This window comes from Oncorhynchus masou, unplaced genomic scaffold, assembly GCF_036934945.1.
Source record: "Oncorhynchus masou masou isolate Uvic2021 unplaced genomic scaffold, UVic_Omas_1.1 unplaced_scaffold_3399, whole genome shotgun sequence".
In the NCBI taxonomy this organism is placed as follows: Eukaryota; Metazoa; Chordata; class Actinopteri; order Salmoniformes; family Salmonidae; genus Oncorhynchus; species Oncorhynchus masou.
The window spans coordinates 12,463-38,219 of record NW_027009810.1 but is presented as its reverse complement, the minus strand read 5'-3'; the positions used below and the strand labels follow the sequence as shown (position 1 = coordinate 38,219).

General features: G+C 48.6%; 1 pseudogene; it reads right to left on the bottom strand.

The window, feature by feature from the left end:
- Positions 1-4,269: 4,269 nt before the first annotated feature.
- On the bottom strand, positions 4,270-21,610 carry LOC135534431 (low-density lipoprotein receptor-related protein 3-like; annotated as a pseudogene).
- Between the last annotated feature and the right edge of the window lie 4,147 nt (positions 21,611-25,757).

The window sequence follows — 25,757 nt, the reverse complement described above, 5'->3', positions numbered from 1 at the left end:
CGCCCTGACCATACTAAATAAAGACAACTCACGCCCTGACCATACTAAATAAAGACAACTCACGCCTGACCATACTAAATAAAGACAACTCACGCCTGACCATACTAAATAAAGACAACTCACGCCCTGACCATACTAAATAAAGACAACTCACGCCCTGACCATACTAAATAAAGACAACTCACGCCCTGACCAGACTAAATAAAGACAACTCACGCCCTGACCAGACTAAATAAAGACAACTCACGCCCTGACCAGACTAAATAAAGACAACTCACGCCCTGACCATACTAAATAAAGACAACTCACGCCCTGACCAGACTAAATAAAGACAACTCACGCCCTGACCAGACTAAATAAAGACAACTCACGCCCTGACCAGACTAAATAAAGACAACTCACGCCCTGACCATACTAAATAAAGACAACTCACGCCCTGACCAGACTAAATAAAGACAACTCACGCCCTGACCAGACTAAATAAAGACAACTCACGCCCTGACCAGACTAAATAAAGACAACTCACGCCCTGACCAGACTAAATAAAGACAACTCACGCCCTGACCAGACTAAATAAAGACAACTCACGCCCTGACCAGACTAAATAAAGACAACTCACGCCCTGACCAGACTAAATAAAGACAACTCACGCCCTGACCATACTAAATAAAGACAACTCACGCCCTGACCATACTAAATAAAGACAACTCACGCCCTGACCATACTAAATAAAGACAACTCACGCCCTGACCAGACTAAATAAAGACAACTCACGCCCTGACCAGACTAAATAAAGACAACTCACGCCCTGACCATACTAAATAAAGACAACTCACGCCCTGACCATACTAAATAAAGACAACTCACGCCCTGACCATACTAAATAAAGACAACTCACGCCCTGACCAGACTAAATAAAGACAACTCACGCCTGACCAGACTAAATAAAGACAACTCACGCCCTGACCAGACTAAATAAAGACAACTCACGCCCTGACCATACTAAATAAAGACAACTCACGCCCTGACCAGACTAAATAAAGACAACTCACGCCCTGACCAGACTAAATAAAGACAACTCACGCCCTGACCAGACTAAATAAAGACAACTCACGCCCTGACCAGACTAAATAAAGACAACTCACGCCTGACCAGACTAAATAAAGACAACTCACGCCCTGACCAGACTAAATAAAGACACCAGACCAGACTAAATAAAGACAACTCACGCCCTGACCATACTAAATAAAGACAACTCACGCCCTGACCAGACTAAATAAAGACAACTCACGCCCTGACCAGACTAAATAAAGACAACTCACGCCCTGACCAGACTAAATAAAGACAACTCACGCCCTGACCAGACTAAATAAAGACAACTCACGCCCTGACCAGACTAAATAAAGACAACTCACGCCCTGACCAGACTAAATAAAGACAACTCACGCCCTGACCAGACTAAATAAAGACAACTCACGCCCTGACCAGACTAAATAAAGACAACTCACGCCCTGACCAGACTAAATAAAGACAACTCACGCCCTGACCAGACTAAATAAAGACAACTCACGCCCTGACCAGACTAAATAAAGACAACTCACGCCCTGACCAGACTAAATAAAGACAACTCACGCCCTGACCAGACTAAATAAAGACAACTCACGCCCTGACCAGACTAAATAAAGACAACTCACGCCCTGACCAGACTAAATAAAGACAACTCACGCCCTGACCAGACTAAATAAAGACAACTCACGCCCTGACCAGACTAAATAAAGACAACTCACGCCCTGACCAGACTAAATAAAGACAACTCACGCCCTGACCAGACTAAATAAAGACAACTCACGCCCTGACCAGACTAAATAAAGACAACTCACGCCCTGACCAGACTAAATAAAGACAACTCACGCCCTGACCAGACTAAATAAAGACAACTCACGCCCCATACTGACAACTCACGCCCTGACTAAATAAAGACAACTCACGCCCTGACCAGACTAAATAAAGACAACTCACGCCCTGACCATACTAAATAAAGACAACTCACGCCCTGACCAGACTAAATAAAGACAACTCACGCCCTGACCATACTAAATAAAGACAACTCACGCCCTGACCAGACTAAATAAAGACAACTCACGCCCTGACCAGACTAAATAAAGACAACTCACGCCCTGACCAGACTAAATAAAGACAACTCACGCCCTGACCAGACTAAATAAAGACAACTCACGCCCTGACCAGACTAAATAAAGACAACTCACGCCCTGACCAGACTAAATAAAGACAACTCACGCCCTGACCAGACTAAATAAAGACAACTCACGCCTGACCAGACTAAATAAAGACAACTCACGCCCTGACCACACTAAATAAAGACAACTCACGCCCTGACCATACTAAATAAAGACAACTCACGCCCTGACCATACTAAATAAAGACAACTCACGCCCTGACCATACTAAATAAAGACAACTCACGCCCTGACCAGACTAAATAAAGACAACTCACGCCCTGACCAGACTAAATAAAGACAACTCACGCCCTGACCATACTAAATAAAGACAACTCACGCCCTGACCATACTAAATAAAGACAACTCACGCCCTGACCAGACTAAATAAAGACAACTCACGCCCTGACCAGACTAAATAAAGACAACTCACGCCCTGACCAGACTAAATAAAGACAACTCACGCCCTGACCAGACTAAATAAAGACAACTCACGCCCTGACCAGACTAAATAAAGACAACTCACGCCCTGACCATACTAAATAAAGACAACTCACGCCCTGACCATACTAAATAAAGACAACTCACGCCTGACCAGACTAAATAAAGACAACTCACGCCCTGACCAGACTAAATAAAGACAACTCACGCCCTGACCAGACTAAATAAAGACAACTCACGCCCTGACCAGACCCAACTCACGCCCTGACCAGACTAAATAAAGACAACTCACGCCCTGACCAGACTAAATAAAGACAACTCACGCCCTGACCAGACTAAATAAAGACAACTCACGCCCTGACCAGACTAAATAAAGACAACTCACGCCCTGACCAGACTAAATAAAGACAACTCACGCCCTGACCAGACTAAATAAAGACAACTCACGCCCTGACCAGACTAAATAAAGACAACTCACGCCCTGACCAGACTAAATAAAGACAACTCACGCCCTGACCATACTAAATAAAGACAACTCACGCCCTGACCATACTAAATAAAGACAACTCACGCCCTGACCAGACTAAATAAAGACAACTCACGCCCTGACCATGACCACTAAATAAAGACAACTCACGCCCTGACCATACTAAATAAAGACAACTCACGCCCTGACCAGACTAAATAAAGACAACTCACGCCCTGACCATACTAAATAAAGACAACTCACGCCCTGACCAGACTAAATAAAGACAACTCACGCCCTGACCAGACTAAATAAAGACAACTCACGACCATACTAAATAAAGACAACATACCATACTAAATAAAGACAACTCACGCCCTGACCAGACTAAATAAAGACAACTCACGCCCTGACCAGACTAAATAAAGACAACTCACGCCCTGACCAGACTAAATAAAGACAACTCACGCCCTGACCATACTAAATAAAGACAACTCACGCCCTGACCATACTAAATAAAGACAACTCACGCCCTGACCATACTAAATAAAGACAACTCACGCCCTGACCAGACTAAATAAAGACAACTCACGCCCTGACCATACTAAATAAAGACAACTTCAAATCCAGACTAAATCTTCTCACGCCTGACCATACTAAATAAAGACAACTCACGCCCTGACCAGACTAAATAACGGTCAGACCGTGACAGGATGAATACTTTCTGGTCAAAAGAATCTAAGAATTGGCAGAAGACATCAAAGATAACACAATAACGTATTTGGAAGAATTAAGCAACTAAATCGATTATTTTTTTAAATTCACTGTCCTCTTTTATTAATTCCTTACGTCACTATTTCATTTGAATCAATTTTAATCTTGATCTTTATTGAGTAAAGGGCCGTCAGTAAATTTCCCTGTTATTAAAAAACAATTTGATTTGATGTATTAAAAGCCTGTTTTTCTGACACAACGATCATTAGAAGCATAGTCAGGAAATAGACCGTAACTAGAATGTTTTCAACTGAAGGGTTTCTCTCCTAGATCCAGGAATTTAGCAAATGATTTATATCAGAACTGTACAATGGATAATAAAGTATTGATTGATTGATTGATTGATTGATACCTTCTTCTGGTTGTTACATCTTTCAGAGGCAGGATAGCAGGCCCCACTGCCCCCTCACTGTCTGGGGATACTCCCCCTCCTGGCAAACTGGGCACTCCTCCTCGTCGCGCCCCGTAGGGCATGCCAGTACCCGTCACAGTCTTCTGGCGTTCAGGTAACAGCCCTGGTCCAATCCGCTTCTGGTGATCCCCAGGGAAGCAGTAACCTTTCACCTTCAGGATAGAATAGGAAACGGTCATAAAAGTCATCTCTGGGTCCTAGTCTTCTGTCTGGTCAGGATAAACTCTGGGTCCTAGTCTTCTGTCTGGTCTGGATAAACTCTGGGTCCTAGTCTTCTGTCTGGTCTGGATAAACTCTGGGTCCTAGTCTTCTGTCTGGTCAGGATAAACTCTGGGTAGGATAAACCTAGTCTTCTGTCTGGTCTGGATAAACTCTGGGTCCTAGTCTTCTGTCTGGTCAGGATAAACTCTGGGTCCTAGTCTTCTGTCTGGTCAGGATAAACTCTGGGTCCTAGTCTTCTGTCTGGTCAGGATAAACTCTGGGTCCTAGGATAAACTCTTCTGTCTGGTCAGGATAAACTCTGGGTCCTAGTCTTCTGTCTGGTCAGGATAAACTCTGGGTCCTAGTCTTCTTCTGTCTGGTCTGGATAAACTCTGGGTACTAGTCTTCTGTCTGGTCAGGATAAACTCTGGGTCCTAGTCTTCTGTCTGGTCTGGATAAACTCTGGGTCCTAGTCTTCTGTCTGGTCAGGATAAACTCTGGGTCCTAGTCTTCTGTCTGGTCAGGATAAACTCTGGGTCCTAGTCTTCTGTCTGGTCAGGATAAACTCTGGGTACTAGTCTTCTGTCTGGTCAGGATAAACTCTGGGTCCTAGTCTTCTGTCTGGTCAGGATAAACTCTGGGTCCTAGTCTTCTGTCTGGTCTGGATAAACTCTGGGTCCTAGTCTTCTGTCTGGTCAGGATAAACTCTGGGTCCTAGTCTTCTGTCTGGTCAGGATAAACTCTGGGTCCTAGTCTTCTGTCTGGTCAGGATAAACTCTGGGTACTAGTCTTCTGTCTGGTCAGGATAAACTCTGGGTCCTAGTCTTCTGTCTGGTCAGGATAAACTCTGGGTACTAGTCTTCTGTCTGGTCAGGATAAACTCTGGGTCCTAGTCTTCTGTCTGGTCAGGATAAACTCTGGGTCCTAGTCTTCTGTCTGGTCAGGATAAACTCTGGGTACTAGTCTTCTGTCTGGTCAGGATAAACTCTGGGTCCTAGTCTTCTGTCTGGTCAGGATAAACTCTGGGTACTAGTCTTCTGTCTGGTCTGGATAAACTCTGGACCAATGACAGCTCTAAACACAAAACAGAGCACTTCATCATCAAGAAAACATGTACAATCCCACTGTCCCAAATCTAATCTACCTGGTATGTAGGTCAGGGTCAGGGTTAGGGTCAGGGTAAGCTTACCTGGTATGTAGCGTTGAACCCATGCCCAGGGCTGAGTGGTGTTAGGGTCAGGGTTAGGGTCAGGGTCAGGGTTAGCTTACCTGGTATGTAGCGTTGAATCCATGACCAGGGCTGAGTGGTGTTAGGGTCAGGGTTAGGGTCAGGGTTAGGATCAGGGTTAAGGTCAGGGTTAGCCTACCTGGTATCTAGCGTTGAATCCATGAACAGGGCTGAGTGGTGTTAGGGTCAGGGTCAGGGTTAGGGTTAAGGTCAGGGTTAGGGTCAGGGTTAGGGTCAGGGTTAAGGTCAGGGTTACGGTCAGGGTTACGGTCAGGGTTACGGTCAGGGTCAGGGTTAGGGTTAGCCTACCTGGTATGTAGCGTTGAACCCATGCCCAGGGCTGAGTGGTGTTAGGGTCAGGGTTAGGGTCAGGGTTAAGGTCAGGTTAGGGTCAGGGTTAGCCTACCTGGTAAGTAGCGTTGAACCCATGCCCAGGGCTGAGTGGTGTTAGGGTCAGGGTTAGGGTTAGGGTTATGGTCAGGGTTAAGGTCAGGGTTAAGGTCAGGGTTAGGGTTAGGGTCAGGGTTAAGGTCAGGGTTAGCCTACCTGGTATGTAGCGTTGAACCCATGCCCAGGGCTGAGTGGTGTTAGGGTCAGGGTTAAGGTCAGGGTTAAGGTCAGGGTCAGGGTCAGGGTTAGCCTACCTGGTATGTAGCGTTGAACCCATGCCCAGGGCTGAGTGGTGTTAGGGTCAGGGTTAAGGTCAGGGTTAAGGTCAGGGTCAGGGTTAAGGTCAGGTTAGGGTCAGGGTTAGCCTACCTGGCATGTAGCGTTGAACCCATGCCCAGGGCTGAGTGGTGTTACGGTCAGGGTTAAGGTCAGGGTCTGGGTCTAAGGTCAGGGTCAGGGTTAGGAGGTCAGGGTCAGGGTTAGCCTACCTGGTATGTAGCGTTGAACCCATGCCCAGGGCTGAGTGGTTGGGCCAGGTACTGTAGACTCATCTGTCCTCTACTGGATTCTAACAGGGCTGGTCTCCTGTTGTTTGTGATGCGACAGGGCCTGCAGGAGCGCTCTGCTCTCTGGACCAGCCCATCATAGACATGGAGGGAGTCCCTCTGGCCCTAACCCCAGGTCCAGCTGCAAGATCACGATGGGCTTAGGGTCCTAGAAGGAAGGATGACTTAGATTCATGGAGTTGTCGAACCTGCTAGGTCAGCATGTGTTCATCTCTAATTGATTAAAAATGTGTTCAGCGTGAAAATCAAAAATAACTCATTTCAGTGATTTTCCATTGTGACAGACAGTTTAACTAAACAAGCTTCTGTTTTGATGGAGCTTATAGATCAGTCAGCATGTGTTCATCTCTAACTCTGCTATAGATCAGTCAGCATGTGTTCAGCTGTGTAACTCTGCTATAGATCAGTCAGCATGTGTTGAGCACGGAGATCAGTCAGCATGTGTTCATCTCTAACTCTGTTAGAGCTGTGTAACTCTGCTATAGATCAGTCAGCATGTGTTCATCTCTAACTCTGCTATAGATCAGTCAGCATGTGTTCATCTCTAACTCTGCTATAGATCAGTCAGCATGTGTAAGATGTTGAACTCCTCCCCACCTGAGTGTCCAGTAGCCAGGAGCATCTCAGCCCCCCCACGGCGCTGCGGTTGGGACGGAAGAAGTCTGGGGAGGCGAAAGCTCCGTAGAAGTTCCCCAGGTGTTTCCCGCAGGCCGTGTCGGGGCAACCTGCCTCGTCCGAGCCGTCGGGGCAGTCCCGGGCTCCGTTGCAGCGCAGCGAGGGGGGCAGGCAGCGAGTGGACTGGAGGAGAACAACACAACTTTATTGTTCGTTATTGTTGTCTCCGGCAGGGAACGGAAATGTGTTATTTTATACTCACAACCCAATCCCCCCCGAGATGTAGGAAGCAATGGGTCAACCCAATCCCCCCCGAGACGTAGGAAGCAATGGGTCAACCCAAACCACTCCAAGACCAAATGGGTCAACCCAATCCCCCCCCGACGTAGGAAGCAATGGGTCAACCCAATCCCCGAATCCCCCCCCCGAGACGTAGGAAGCAATGGGTCAACCCAATCCCCTGAGACGTAGGAAGCAATGGGTCAACCCAATCCCCCCCTGAGACGTAGGAAGCAATGGGTCAACCCAATCCCCCCGAGACGTAGGAAGCAATGGGTCGGCCCAATCCCCCTCCCCAATCCCCCCGAGACGTAGGAAGCAATGGGTCAACTCAATCCCCCCGACACGTAGGAAGCAATGGGTCGGCCCAATCCCCCGAGACGTAGGAAGCAATGGGTCGGCCCAATCCCCCGAGACGTAGGAAGCAATGGGTCAACCCAATCCCCCGAGACATAGGAAGCAATGGGTCGGCCCAATCCCCCCGAGACGTAGGAAGCAATGGGTCGGCCCAATCCCCCTCCCCGAGACGTAGGAAGCAATGGGTCATCCCAATCCCCCCCGACACGTAGGAAGCAATGGGTCGGCCCAATCCCCCCCCCCCCGAAGACGTAGGAAGCAATGGTCGGCCCAATCCCCCCAGAGACGTAGGAAGCAATGGGGCGGCCCAGTCCGCCCGAGACATAGGTAGCAATGGGTCAACCCAAACTCCCCCGAGACGTAGGAAGCAATGGGTCGGCCCAATCCCCCCCCGAGACGTAGGAAGCAATGGGTCGGTCCCAATCCCCCGAGACGTAGGAAGCAATGGGTCGGTCCAATCCCCCGAGACGTAGGAAGCAATGGGTCGGCCCAATCCCCCCCGAGACGTAGGAAGCAATGAGTCAACCCAAACCCCCCCCGAGACGTAGGACGCAATGGGTCGGCCCAGTGTAGAGCATTGTTCCTATCAGAGTTTCTACTCCCCTCTGGTTGCTGGCCCGCTTCCCTAACCTCTGGGTTACCTACCTGGGCCTGGGTACAGGGGGCGGTGCCTGGGGGGCAGAGGGAGGTGCGGGGAGGGGTCGGAGGTGGGGCACAGCTCCGTTCGTCTGTAGCGTCGCCGCACTCATCCAGGCCGTTACAGCGCCACGCCCCGGGGAAGACATTTACCGTTACCACACAGGAACTCATCACTCTGACAGCTGGACTGGCCCAGGGGACCTGGAGCAACAGACACATTACTGACATTACTACAAACTACAGACAGGAACTCATCACTCTGACAGCTGGACTGGCCCAGGGGACCTGGAGCAACAGACACATTACTGACATTACTACAAACTACAGACAGGAACTCATCACTCTGACAGCTGGACTGGCCCAGGGGACCTGGAGCAACAGACACATTACTGACATTACTACAAACTACAGACAGGAACTCATCACTCTGACAGCTGGACTGGCCCAGGGGACCTGGAGCAACAGACACATTACTGACATTACTACAAACTACAGACAGGAACTCATCACTCTGACAGCTGGACTGGCCCAGGGGACCTGGAGCAACAGACACATTACTACAAACTACAGACAGGAACTCATCACTCTGACAGCTGGACTGGCCCAGGGGACCTGGAGCAACAGACATATTACTGACATTACTACAAACTACAGACAGGAACTCATCACTCTGACAGCTGGACTGGCCCAGGGGACCTGGAGCAACAGACACATTACTGACATTACTACAAACTACAGACAGGAACTCATCACTCTGACAGCTGGACTGGCCCAGGGGACCTGGAGCAACAGACACATTACTGACATTACTACAAACTACAGACAGGAACTCATCACTCTGACAGCTGGACTGGCCCAGGGGACCTGGAGCAACAGACACATTACTGACATTACTACAAACTACAGACAGGAACTCATCACTCTGACAGCTGGACTGGCCCAGGGGACCTGGAGCAACAGACACATTACTGACATTACTACAAACTACAGACAGGAACTCATCACTCTGACAGCTGGACTGGCCCAGGGGACCTGGAGCAACAGACACATTACTGACATTACTACAAACTACAGACAGGAACTCATCACTCTGACAGCTGGACTGGCCCAGGGGACCTGGAGCAACAGACACATTACTGACATTACTACAAACTACAGACAGGAACTCATCACTCTGACAGCTGGACTGGCCCAGGGGACCTGGAGCAACAGACACATTACTGACATTACTACAAACTACAGACAGGAACTCATCACTCTGACAGCTGGACTGGCCCAGGGGACCTGGAGCAACAGACACATTACTGACATTACTACAAACTACAGACAGGAACTCATCACTCTGACAGCTGGACTGGCCCAGGGGACCTGGAGCAACAGACACATTACTACAAACTACAGACAGGAACTCATCACTCTGACAGCTGGACTGGCCCAGGGGACCTGGAGCAACAGACACATTACTGACATTACTACAAACTACAGACAGGAACTCATCACTCTGACAGCTGGACTGGCCCAGGGACCTGGAGCAACAGACACATTACTGACATTACTACAAACTACAGACAGGAACTCATCACTCTGACAGCTGGACTGGCCCAGGGGACCTGGCAACAGACAGACACATTACTGACATTACTACAAACTACAGACAGGAACTCATCACTCTGACAGCTGGACTGGCCCAGGGGACCTGGAGCAACAGACACATTACTGACATTACTACAAACTACAGACAGGAACTCATCACTCTGACAGCTGGACTGGCCCAGGGGACCTGGAGCAACAGACACATTACTGACATTACTACAAACTACAGACAGGAACTCATCACTCTGACAGCTGGACTGGCCCAGGGGACCTGGAGCAACAGACACATTACTGACATTACTACAAACTACAGACAGGAACTCATCACTCTGACAGCTGGACTGGCCCAGGGGACCTGGAGCAACAGACACATTACTGACATTACTACAAACTACAGACAGGAACTCATCACTCTGACAGCTGGACTGGCCCAGGGGACCTGGAGCAACAGACACATTACTGACATTACTACAAACTACAGACAGGAACTCATCACTCTGACAGCTGGACTGGCCCAGGGGACCTGGAGCAACAGACACATTACTGACATTACTACAAACTACAGACAGGAACTCATCACTCTGACAGCTGGACTGGCCCAGGGGACCTGGAGCAACAGACACATTACTGACATTACTACAAACTACAGACAGGAACTCATCACTCTGACAGCTGGACTGGCCCAGGGGACCTGGAGCAACAGACACATTACTGACATTACTACAAACTACAGACAGGAACTCATCACTCTGACAGCTGGACTGGCCCAGGGGACCTGGAGCAACAGACACATTACTGACATTACTACAAACTACAGACAGGAACTCATCACTGACAGCTGGACTGGCCCAGGGGACCTGGAGCAACAGACACATTACTGACATTACTACAAACTACAGACAGGAACTCATCACTCTGACAGCTGGACTGGCCCAGGGGACCTGGAGCAACAGACACATTACTGACATTACTACAAACTACAGACAGGAACTCATCACTCTGACAGCTGGACTGGCCCAGGGGACCTGGAGCAACAGACACATTACTACAAACTACAGACAGGAACTCATCACTCTGACAGCTGGACTGGCCCAGGGGACCTGGAGCAACAGACACATTACTGACATTACTACAAACTACAGACAGGAACTCATCACTCTGACAGCTGGACTGGCCCAGGGGACCTGGAGCAACAGACACATTACTGACATTACTACAAACTACAGACAGGAACTCATCACTCTGACAGCTGGACTGGCCCAGGGGACCTGGAGCAACAGACACATTACTACAAACTACAGACAGGAACTCATCACTCTGACAGCTGGACTGGCCCAGGGGACCTGGAGCAACAGACACATTACTGACAATACTACAAACTACAGACGGGAACTCATCACTCTGACAGCTGGACTGGCCCAGGGGACCTGGAGCAACAGACACATTACTGACAATACTACAAACTACAGACAGGAACTCATCACTCTGACAGCTGGACTGGCCCAGGGGACCTGGAGCAACAGACACATTACTGACAATACTACAAACTACAGACGGGAACTCATCACTCTGACAGCTGGACTGGCCCAGGGGACCTGGAGCAACAGACACATTACTGACATTACTACAAACTACAGACAACAACAAACTACCCAACAACAAACCACCCAACAACAAACCAACCAACAACAAACTACCCAACAATAAACCACCGAACAACAAACTGGATTAATCTGTGGTGTTTTTGGAGACCTGGAACGCAATCAATGTCTTCTGCCAATACAGATCAATGGCATACAGCTTTACAACGAAAGGTATCAATACCTGCTGATTGATTTGTGACACTGGCCCTGGGGTAAAATAGGACAAGCAGTGCTCAGTGCACCTCTCCTTTCCTTTCATCCCACACAGTATTGATTGTGGGTCCCACACTGTAAAACTGCAAACTGGCTGTGTTTTTCTCTCACAGCTGTTATCAGTGACTCCATCGATGCCAGATGGTAGTGAGATAGAGAAGGTGAACAACACAGCTGTTATCAGTGACTCCATCGATGCCAGATGGTAGTGAGATAGAGGAGGTGAACAACACAACTGTTATCAGGAACTCCATCTCTGCCAGATGGTAGTGAGATAGAGGAGGTGAACAAAACACAGCTGTTATCAGTGACTCCATCGATGCCAGATGGTAGTGAGATAGAGAGGTGAACAACACAGCTGTTATCAGTGACTCCATCGATGCCAGATGGTACACAGATAGAAAGGTGAACAACACAGCTGTTATCAGTGACTCCATCGATGCCAGATGGTAGTGAGATAGAGAAGGTGAACAACACAGCTGTTATCAGTGACTCCATCGATGCCAGATGGTAGTGAGATAGAGAAGGTGAACAACACAGCTGTTATCAGTGACTCCATCGATGCCAGATGGTAGTGAGATAGAGAAGGTGAACAACACAGCTGTTATCAACTGACTCCATCGATGCCAGATGGTAGTGAGATAGAGAAGGTGAACAACACAGCTGTTATCAGGAACTCATCCTCTGACAGTGACTCCATCGATGCCAGATGGTAGTGAGATAGAGAAGGTGAACAACACAGCTGTTATCAGTGACTCCATCGATGCCAGATGGTAGTGAGATAGACAAGGTGAACAACACAGCTGTTATCAGTGACTCCATCGATGCCAGATGGTAGTGAGATAGAGAAGGTGAACAACACAGCTGTTATCAGTGACTCCAAACTGCCAGATGGTAGTGAGATAGAGAAGGTGAACAACACAGCTGTTATCAGTGACTCCAAACCACCGATGCCAATGGTAGTGAGATAGAGAAGGTGAACAACACAGCTGTTATCAGTGACTCCAACGATGCCAGATGGTAGTGAGATAGAGAAGGTGAACAACACAGCTGTTATCAGTGACTCCATCGATGCCAGATGGTAGTGAGATAGAGAAACAACAACACAGCTGTTATCACCAGACTCCACCTGATGCAGATGGTAGTGAGATAGAGAAGGTGAACAACACAGCTGTTATCAGTGACTCCATCGATGCCAGATGGTAGTGAGATAGAGAAGGTGAACAACACAGCTGTTATCAGTGACTCCATCGATGCCAGATGGTAGTGAGATAGAGAAGGTGAACAACACAGCTGTTATCAGTGACTCCATCGATGCCAGATGGTAGTGAGATAGAGAAGGTGAACAACACAGCTGTTATCAGTGACTCCATCGATGCCAGATGGTAGTGAGATAGAGAAGGTGAACAACACAGCTGTTATCAGTGACTCCATCGATGCCAGATGGTAGTGAGATAGAGAAGGTGAACAACACAGCTGTTATCAGTGACTCCATCGATGCCAGATGGTAGTGAGATAGAGAAGGTGAACAACACAGCTGTTATCAGTGACTCCATCAAAGATGGTACCCAGAAAGGTGAACAACACAGCTGTTATCAGTGACTCCATCGATGCCAGATGGTAGTGAGATAGAGAAGGTGAACAACACAGCTGTTATCAGTGACTCCATCGATGCCAGATGGTAGTGAGATAGAAAGGTGAACAACACAGCTGTTATCAGTGACTCCATCGATGCCAGATGGTAGTGAGATAGAGAAGGTGAACAACAAACAGCTGTTATCAGTGACTCCATCGATGCCAGATGGTAGTGAGATAGAGAAGGTGAACAACACAAACTGTTATCAGTGACTCCATCGATGCCAGATGGTAGTGAGATAGAGAAGGTGAACAACACAGCTGTTATCAGTGACTCCATCGATGCCAGATGGTAGTGAGATAGAGAAGGTGAACAACACAGCTGTTATCAGTGACTCCATCGATGCCAGATGGTAGTGAGATAGAGAAGGTGAACAACACAGCTGTTATCAGTGACTCCATCGATGCCAGATGGTAGTGAGATAGAGAAGGTGAACAACACAGCTGTTATCAGTGACTCCATCGATGCCAGATGGTAGTGAGATAGAGAAGGTGAACAACACAGCTGTTATCAGTGACTCCATCGATGCCAGATGGTAGTGAGATAAGAAGGTGAACAACACAGCTGTTATCAGTGACTCCATCGATGCCAGATGGTAGTGAGATAGAGAAGGTGAACAACACAGCTGTTATCAGTGACTCCATCGATGCCAGATGGTAGTGAGATAGAGAAGGTGAACAACACAGCTGTTATCAGTGACTCCATCGATGCCAGATGGTAGTGAGATAGAGAAGGTGAACAACACAGCTGTTATCAGTGACTCCATCGATGCCAGATGGTAGTGAGATAGAGAAGGTGAACAACACAGCTGTTATCAGTGACTCCATCGATGCCAGATGGTAGTGAGATAGAGAAGGTGAACAACACAGCTGTTATCAGTGACTCCATCGATGCCAGATGGTAGTGAGATAGAGAAGGTGAACAACACAGCTGTTATCAGTGACTCCATCGATGCCAGATGGTAGTGAGATAGAGAAGGTGAACAACACAGCTGTTATCAGTGACTCCATCGATGCCAGATGGTAGTGAGATAGAGAAGGTGAACAACACAGCTGTTATCAGTGACTCCATCGATGCCAGATGGTAGTGAGATAGAGAAGGTGAACAACACAGCTGTTATCAGTGAATCCATCGATGCCAGATGGTAGTGAGATAGAAAGGTGAACAACACAGCTGTTATCAGTGACTCCATCGATGCCAGATGGTAGTGAGATAGAGAAGGTGAACAACACAGCTGTTATCAGTGACTCCATCGATGCCAGATGGTAGTGAGATAGAGAAGGTGAACAACACAGCTGTTATCAGTGACTCCATCGATGCCAGATGGTAGTGAGATAGAGAAGGTGAACAACACAGCTGTTATCAGTGACTCCATCGATGCCAGATGGTAGTGAGATAGAGAAGGTGAACAACACAGCTGTTATCAGTGACTCCATCGATGCCAGATGGTAGTGAGATAGAGAAGGTGAACAACAAGCTGTTATCAGTGACTCCATCGATGCCAGATGGTAGTGAGATGACAAGGTGAACAACACAGCTGTTATCAGTGACTCCATCGATGCCAGATGGTAGTGAGATAGAGAAGGTGAACAACACAGCTGTTATCAGTGACTCCATCGATGCCAGATGGTAGTGAGATAGAGAAGGTGAACAACACAGCTGTTATCAGTGACTCCAACGATGCCAGATGGTAGTGAGATAGAGAAGGTGAACAACACAGCTGTTATCAGTGACTCCATCGATGCCAGATGGTAGTGAGATAGAGAAGGTGAACAACACAGCTGTTATCAGTGACCCATCGATGCCAATGGTAGTGAGATAGAGAAGGTGAACAACACAGCTGTTATCAGTGACTCCATCGATGCCAGATGGTAGTGAGATAAGAAGGTGAACAACACAGCTGTTATCAACTCCATCCCAGATGGTAGTGAGATAGAGAAGGTGAACAACAAGCTGTTATCAGTACCCATCGATGCCAGATGGTAAGATAGACCCAACAACACAGCTGTTATCAGTGACTCCAATCGATGCCAGATGGTAGTGAGATAGAGAAGGTGAACAACACAGCACCAGTGACTCCATCGATGCCAGATGGTAGTGAGATAGAGAAGGTGAACAACACAGCTGTTATCAGTGACTCCACGATGCCAGATGGTAGTGAGATAAAGAAGGTGAACAACACAGCTGTTATCAGTGACTCCATCGATGCCAGAAGTGAATAAACTACCCAACAACACAGCTGTTATCAGTGACTCCATCGATGCCAGATGGTAGTGAGATAGAAACTGAACAACAACAATCAGTGACTCCATCGATGCCAGATGGTAGTGAGATAACAAGGTGAACAACACAGCTGTTATCAGTGACTCCATCGATGCCAGATGGTAGTGAGATAGAGAAGGTGAACAACACAGCTGTTATCAAACTCCATCGATGCCAGATGGTAGTGAGATAGAAAGGTGAACAACACAGCTGTTATCAGTGACTCCACGATGCCCAGATGGTAGTGAGATAGAGAAGGTGAACAACACAGCTGTTATCAGTGACTCCATCGATGCCAGATGGTAGTGAGATAGAGAAGGTGAACAACACAGCTGTTATCAGTGACTCCATCGATGCCAGATGGTAGTGAACATAGAGAAGGTGAACAACACAGCTGTTATCAAACTCCATCGATGCCAGATGGTAGTGAGATAGAAAGGTGAACAACACAGCTGTTATCAAACTCCATCGATGCCAGATGGTAGTGAGATACAAAGGTGAACAACACAGCTGTTAACAACAACTCCATCGATGCCAGATGGTAGTGAGATAGAGAAGGTGAACAACACAGCTGTTATCAGTGACTCCATCGATGCCAGATGGTAACAAGATAGAGAAGGTGAACAACAACAACTGTTATCAGTGACTCCATCGATGCCAGATGGTAGTGAGATAGAAAGGTGAACAACACAGCTGTTATCAGTGACTCCATCGATGCCAGATGGTAGTGAGATAGAGAAGGTGAACAACACAGCTGTTATCAGTGACTCCATCGATGCCAGATGGTAGTGAGATAGAGAAGGTGAACAACACAGCTGTTATCAGTGACTCCATCGATGCCAGATGGTAGTGAGATAGAGAAGGTGAACAACACAGCTGTTATCAGTGACTCCATCGATGCCAGATGGTAGTGAGATAACAAGGTGAACAACACAGCTGTTATCAGTGACTCCATCGATGCCAGATGGTAGTGAGATAGAGAAGGTGAACAACACAGCTGTTATCAGTGACTCCATCGATGCCAGATGGTAGTGAGATAGAGAAGGTGAACAACACAGCTGTTATCAGTGACTCCATCGATGCCAGATGGTAGTGAGATAGAGAAGGTGAACAACACAGCTGTTATCAGTGACTCCATCGATGCCAGATGGTAGTGAGATAGAGAAGGTGAACAACACAGCTGTTATCAGTGACTCCATCGATGCCAGATGGTAGTGAGATAGAGAAGGTGAACAACACAGCTGTTATCAGTGACCCATCGATGCCAGATGGTAGTGAGATAGAGAAGGTGAACAACACAGCTGTTATCAGTGACTCCATCGATGCCAGATGGTAGTGAGATAGAGAAGGTGAACAACACAGCTGTTATCAGTGACTCCATCGATGCCAGATGGTAGTGAGATAGAGAAGGTGAACAACACAGCTGTTATCAGTGACTCCATCGATGCCAGATGGTAGTGAGATAGAGAAGGTGAACAACACAGCTGTTATCAGTGACTCCATCGATGCCAGATGGTAGTGAGATAGAGAAGGTGAACAACACAGCTGTTATCAGTGACTCCATCGATGCCAGATGGTAGTGAGATAGAGAAGGTGAACAACACAGCTGTTATCAGTGACTCCATCGATGCCAGATGGTAGTGAGATAGAGAAGGTGAACAACACAGCTGTTATCAGTGACTCCATCGATGCCAGATGGTAGTGAGATAGAGAAGGTGAACAACACAGCTGTTATCAGTGACTCCATCGATGCCAGATGGTAGTGAGATAGAGAAGGTGAACAACACAGCTGTTATCAGTGACTCCATCGATGCCAGATGGTAGTGAGATAGAGAAGGTGAACAACACAGCTGTTATCAGTGACTCCATCGATGCCAGATGGTAGTGAGATAGAGAAGGTGAACAACACAGCTGTTATCAGTGACTCCATCGATGCCAGATGGTAGTGAGATAGAGAAGGTGAACAACACAGCTGTTATCAGTGACTCCATCGATGCCAGATGGTAGTGAGATAGAGAAGGTGAACAACACAGCTGTTATCAGTGACTCCATCGATGCCAGATGGTAGTGAGATAGAGAAGGTGAACAACACAGCTGTTATCAGTGACTCCATCGATGCCAGATGGTAGTGAGATAGAGAAGGTGAACAACACAGCTGTTATCAGTGACTCCATCGATGCCAGATGGTAGTGAGATAGAGAAGGTGAACAACACAGCTGTTATCAGTGACTCCATCGATGCCAGATGGTAGTGAGATAGAGAAGGTGAACAACACAGCTGTTATCAGTGACTCCATCGATGCCAGATGGTAGTGAGATAGAGAAGGTGAACAACACAGCTGTTATCAGTGACTCCATCGATGCCAGATGGTAGTGAGATAGAGAAGGTGAACAACACAGCTGTTATCAGTGACTCCATCGATGCCAGATGGTAGTGAGATAGAGAAGGTGAACAACACAGCTGTTATCAGTGACTCCATCGATGCCAGATGGTAGTGAGATAGAGAAGGTGAACAACACAGCTGTTATCAGTGACTCCATTGATGCCAGATGGTAGTGAGATAGAGAAGGTGAACAACACAGCTGTTATCAGTGACTCCATCGATGCCAGATGGTAGTGAGATAGAGAAGGTGAACAACACAGCTGTTATCAGTGACTCCATCGATGCCAGATGGTAGTGAGATAGAGAAGGTGAACAACACAGCTGTTATCAGTGACTCCATCGATGCCAGATGGTAGTGAGATAGAGAAGGTGAACAACACAGCTGTTATCAGTGACTCCATCGATGCCAGATGGTAGTGAGATAGAGAAGGTGAACAACACAGCTGTTATCAGTGACTCCATCGATGCCAGATGGTAGTGAGATAGAGAAGGTGAACAACACAGCTGTTATCAGTGACTCCATCGATGCCAGATGGTAGTGAGATAGAGAAGGTGAACAACACAGCTGTTATCAGTGACTCCATCGATGCCAGATGGTAGTGAGATAGAGAAGGTGAACAACACAGCTGTTATCAGTGACTCCATCGATGCCAGATGGTAGTGAGATAGAGAAGGTGAACAACACAGCTGTTATCAGTGTGTTGGTTGAGATCCATTGTCTGGCCTACCAGTATCAGCCTGTTCCTGTTCCCACTTCACCTCCCTCATCTCCCTCCTAGAGAAGGTTCCCCTCTCCTCCTCTCCCTCATCCCATCCTTCACCCTCCTCTCCCTCTTATCCTCTTCCTCCAGCTCTTATCCTCTCCCTCATCCCTCTAGTGAGATAGAGAAGGTGAACAACACAGCTGTTATCCTCCTCCATCTCTCCAGATGGTAGTCCTTTAGAGAAGGTCTCTCAACCAGCTCTCCCTCCTGACTCCTCCTCTCCCAGATCCCGTCCCTCTTCTCCTCCTTTATCAGTCCCTCATCTCCCCTTCCCTAGATCCCACCTCCCTCTCCACCCTCCTCCATCCCTCTTCTCCCTCTCACAGCTCCCCTTCCCTCCCTCCTCGATCCCTCTCCTCCTAGAGAAGGTGAACTCCCTCCTCAGTCTCCATCTGCCTTCCCTCTTCTCCAGCTGTTCCTTGACTCCTCTCCCTCCCTCCCTCCCTCTCCTCCACAGCCCCCCCTCAGTCCCTCCATCCCCTCCCAGATCTCCTCCCTCTCCCACCTGTTATCCTCCTCTCCCTCTCTTAGAGAAGGTCTCCCCCCCCTCCTATCCCTCCCTCTCCAGATCCTCTCCCTCCCTCTCCTCCTATCCCTCCCTCTCCCTCCCTCCCTCCCTCCCTCTCCCTCCTCTCCCTCCCTCTCCCTCTCCTCCCTCCCTCCCTCCCTCCCTCTCCCTCCTCTCCCTCCCCTCCCTCTCCCTCCTCTCCCTCCTCCTCCCTCCCTCCCTCCCTCCCTCTCCTACTCTCCCTCCTCCTCTCCCTCTCCCTCTCCTCCTCCTCTCCCCCTAGCATGTATTTATCCAGGAAGTGTCTCTCACCTCTGATATAAGACAGTCTGAACCCCTGAGCCAGTCCTGAGCTGTTGGCCTCCTCCAGACTCCTCCCTCTCCTCTCCCTCCCTCTCCTCCTCTCCCTCCCCTCCCTCCCTCTCCTCCTCCCTCCCTCCCTCTCCTCCTCTCCCTCCCTCCCTCCCTCCCTCCCTCCCTCCTCTCCCTCCCTCTCCCTCCTCTCCCTCCCTCTCCCTCCTCTCCCTCCCTCCCTCCCCCCCTCTCCTCCTCTCCCTCCCTCCCTCCCTCCCCTCCCTCTGAGCCAGTCTGAGCCAGTCCTGAGCTGTTGGCCTGTGAGTGGAAGTAGAGCCAGACTCCTCCCTCTCCCTCCTTCCCTCCCTCCCCTCCCTCTCCTCCTCTCCCTCCCCTCCTCCCTCCCTCCCTCTCCTCCTCTCCCTCCCCTCCCTCCCTCTCCTCCTCATCTCCCCCTAGCATGTATTTATCCAGGAAGTGTCTCTCCCTCTGATATAAGACAGTCTGAACCCCTGAGCCAGTCCTGAGCTGTTGGCCTGTGAGTGGAAGTAGAGCCAGACTCCTCCCTCTCCCTCCTTCCCTCCCTCCCCTCCCTCTCCTCCTCTCCCTCCCCTCCTCCCTCCCTCCCTCTCCTCCTCTCCCCTCCCCTCCCTCCTCTCCTCCTCATCTCCCCCTAGCATGTATTTATCCAGGAAGTGTCTCTCACCTCTGATATAAGACAGTCTGAACCCCTGAGCCAGTCCTGAGCTGTTGGCCTGTGAGTGGAAGTAGAGCCAGACTCCTCCCCTCCCTCCCTCCTCCCTAACCTCCCTCCCTCCCTCATCTCCCTCCTCTCCTCTCCCTCCCTCTCCTCTCCTCTCCTCTCCCTCTCCCTCCCCTCCCTCTGAGCCAGTCTGAGCCAGTCCTGAGCTGTTGGCCTGTGAGTGGAAGTAGAGCCAGACTCCTCCCTCTCCCTCCTCTCTCCCTCCCTCCCTCCCTCCCTCCCTCCTCCTCCCTCTCCCCCCTCCCTCTCCTCCTCCTCTCCCCCTAGCATGTATTTATCCAGGAAGTGTCTCTCACCTCTGATATAAGACAGTCTGAACCCCTGAGCCAGTCCTGAGCTGTTGGCCTGTGAGTGGAAGTAGAGCCAGACTCCTCCCTCTCCCTCCTCTCCCTCCCTCCCTCCCTCCTCCCTCCTCCCAACCCCCTCCCCCCCTCCCTCCCTCCCTCCCTCCCTCCCTCCCTCCCTCCCTCCCTCCCCCTCCCTCCCTCCCTCTCCTCCTCTCCCTCCCCTCCCTCCCTCCCTCCCTCCCTCCCTCCCTCCCTCCCTCCCTCCCTCCCTCCCTCTCCTCCCTCTCCTCCTCTCCCTCCCTCTCCTCCTCCTCTCCCTCCCCTCCCTCCCTCCCTCCTCCTCCTCCCCCCTAGCATGTATTTATCCAGGAAGTGTCTCTCACCTCTGATATAAGACAGTCTGAACCCCTGAGCCAGTCCTGAGCTGTTGGCCTGTGAGTGGAAGTAGAGCCAGACTCCTCCACTGGAAGAGATGAAGGGAGGTGGGAGGAGGGAGCCACACACCCGGTACTCCTCTCTCCAGGTGGGGCCTAGGAGCAGCCAGTCCCCCTGACACTGACCTGACTCCTCCAGGTCAAAGTTAGGGAAGCTGGGGGGGAGGACACAGGGAGACAGACGAGGGACATGGGTGAGACAAAGGGTTAGGGAAACATGGTCAAGCTAGTGTCTACGTTGATACTTCACCCCAGACACACGCTAGACGATCTGATCAGAGCAGCGAGGAAAGAGGGACGTGTTGAAGGAGTCAACAGGAAGTGTAGTTGCAGGAGGAGGAACAGGAAGCACTGACAAAAGCATTACATCATCCCTGATGGATCAGCTACTCCGGCGAGTGCATTAATTGAATTAATGAATGAGCGTGCGTGTGTGTGTGTGTGAGCACGCGCGTGTGTGTGTGAGAGCGCGTGTGTGTGTGTATGTCTGAGGGCGCGTGTGTGTGTCTGTGTACGTGTGTGTGTGTGTGTGTGTGTGTGTGTGTGTGTGTGTGTGTGTGAGTGTGTGTGTGTGTGAGTGTGTGTGTGTGTGTGTGTGTGAGTGTGTGTGTGTGTGAGTGTGTGTGTGTGTGTGTGTGTGTCTGTGTGTGTGTGTGTGAGTGTGTGAGTGTGTGTGTGTGTGAGTGTGTGTGTGTGTTATGACCCAGAAATATGCTGGGATCATTACTAAGTGGGAGAGAGAAGCAGAAGCGTTGGGTGGCAGGATTCCAACAGATCAATATCTCCTTTCCTATTGGACGAGATGACCGGGCCACCACCCAAATGCCTCCCCTTTAGAAGCACTTCATCTGACCAGGGCCCCTGGGGAATAGGATGCCTTCACAGCCTTATACTGAGATATGAGACGCTGCTGTCCCAATGAGACGCCAGTTAACACCACCATCTACTACCCATCTACTACCCAATGAGACGCCAGTTAAACACCACCATCTACTACCCACCTACTACCCAATGAGACGACAGTTAAACACCACCATCTACTACCCACCTACTACCCAATGAGACGCTGCTGTCCCAATGAGACGACAGTTAACACCACCATCTACTACCCAATGAGACGACAGTTAACACCACCATCTACTACCCAATGAGACGACAGTTAAACACCACCATCTACTACCCACCTATTACCCAATGAGACGACAGTTAAACACCACCATCTACTACCCACCTATTACCCAATGAGACGACAGTTAAACACCACCATCTACTACCCATCTACTACCCATCTACTACCCATCTACTACCCATCTACTACCCGATGAGACTACAGTTAAACACCACCATCTACTACCCATCTACTACCCATCTACTACCCAATGAGACGACAGTTAAACACCACCATCTACTACCCATCTACTATCCATACCCATCTACTACCCAATGAGACGACAGTTAAACACCACCATCTACTACCCACCTACTACCCAATGAGACGACAGTTAAACACCACCATCTACTACCCACCTATTACCCAATGAGACGACAGTTAAACACCACCATCTACTACCCACCTATTACCCAATGAGACGACAGTTAACACCACCATCTACTACCCACCTACTACCCAATGAGACGCTGCTGTCCCAATGAGGCGACCACCATCTACTACCCATCTACTACCCAATGAGACGACAGTTAAACACCACCATCTACTACCCACCTATTACCCAATGAGACGACAGTTAACACCACCATCTACTACCCACCTATTACCCAATGAGACGACAGTTAACACCACCATCTACTACCCACCTATTACCCAATGAGACGACAGTTAAACACCACCATCTACTACCCAATGAGACGACAGTTAACACCACCATCTACTACCCATCTACTACCCAATGAGACGACAGTTAACACCACCATCTACTACCCATCTACTACCCAATGAGACGACAGTTAAACACCATCATCTACTACCCACCTATTACCCAATGAGACGACAGTTAAACACCACCATCTACTACCCAATGAGACGACAGTTAACAACACCATCTACTACCCATCTACTACCCAATGAGAAGACAGTTAAACACCACCATCTACTACCCATCTACTACCCAATGAGACGACAGTTAAACACCACCATCTACTACCCATCTACTACCCATCTACTACCCAATGAGACGACAGTTAAACACCACCATCTACTACCCATCTACTACCCATCTACTACCCAATGAGACGACAGTTAAACACCACCATCTACTACCCATCTACTACCCAATGAGACGACAGTTAAACACCACCATCTACTACCCATCTACCCCATCTACTACCCAATGAGACGACAGTTAAACACCACCATCTACTACCCATCTACTACCCAATGAGACGACAGTTAAACACCACCATCTACTACCCATCTACTACCCAATGAGACGACAGTTAAACACCACCATCTACTACCCACCTATTACCCAATGAGACGACAGTTAAACACCACCATCTACTACCCATCTACTACCCATCTACTACCACCTATTACCCAATGAGACGACAGTTAAACACCACCATCTACTACCCACCTATTACCCAATAAGACAACAGTTAAACACCACCATCTACTACCCATCTACTACCCATCTATGATGAAACTACAGTTAACACCACCATCTACTACCCATCTACTACCCACCTACTACCCATCTACTACCCATCTACTATCCATCTACTACCCAATGAGACTACAGTTAAACACCACCATCTACTACCCACCTATTACACAATGAGACGACAGTTAAACACCACCATCTACTACCCACCTACTACCCAATGAGACGACAGTTAAACACCACCATCTACTACCCATCTACTACCCATCTACTACCCATCTACTACCCACCTACTACCCATCTACTACCCATCTACTACCCATCTACTATCCATCTACTACCCAATGAGACTACAGTTAAACACCACCATCTACTACCCATCTACTACCCATCTACTATCCATCTACTATCCATCTACTACCCAATGAGACTACAGTTAAACACCACCATCTACTACCCATCTACTACCCATCTACTACCCAATGAGACTACAGTTAAACAACACCATCTACTACCCATCTACTACCCATCTACTACCCATCTACTACCCAATGAGACTACAGTTAAACACCACCATCTACTACCCATCTACTACCCATCTACTACCCAATGAGACTACAGTTAAACACCACCATCTACTACCCATCTACTACTCATCTACTACCCAATGATGAGACGACAGTTAAACACCACCATCTACTACCCATCTTCTACCCATCTACTACTCATCTACTACCCATCTACTACCCATCTAAACCCATCTACTACCCATCTACTACTCATCTACTACCCAATGAGACGACAGTTAAACACCACCATCTACTACCCATCTACTATCCATCTACTACCAATGAGACTACAGTTAAACACCACCATCTACTACCCATCTACTATCCATCTACTACCCATCTACTACCCATCTACTATCCATCTACTATCCATCTACTACCCAATGAGACTACAGTTAAACAACACCATCTACTACCCATCTACTACCCATCTACTACCCATCTACTACCAATCACTACTCATCTACTACCCATCTACTACCCATCTACTACCCATCTACTACCCATCTACTACCCAATAAGACTACAGTTAAACACCACCATCTACTACCCATCTACTACCCATCTACTACCCAATGAGACTACAGTTAAACACCACCATCTACTACCCATCTACTACTCATCTACTACCCATCTACTACCCAATGAGACGACAGTTAAACACCACCATCTACTACCCATCTTCTACCCATCTACTACTCATCTACTACCCATCTACTACCCATCTACTACCCATCTACTACCCATCTACTACTCATCTACTACCAATGAGACGACAGTTAAACACCACCATCTACTACCCATCTACTATCCATCTACTACCCGATGAGACTACAGTTAAACACCACCATCTACTACCCATCTACTATCCATCTACTACCCATCTACTACCCATCTACTATCCATCTACTATCCATCTACTACCCAATGAGACTACAGTTAAACAACACCATCTACTACCCATCTACTACCCATCTACTACCCATCTACTACCAATCTACTACTCATCTACTACCCATCTACTACCCATCTACTACCCATCTACTACCCATCTACTACCCAATAAGACTACAGTTAAACACCACCATCTACTACCCATCTACTACCCATCTACTACCCAATGAGACTACAGTTAAACACCACCATCTACTACCCATCTACTACCCATCTACTACTCATCTAC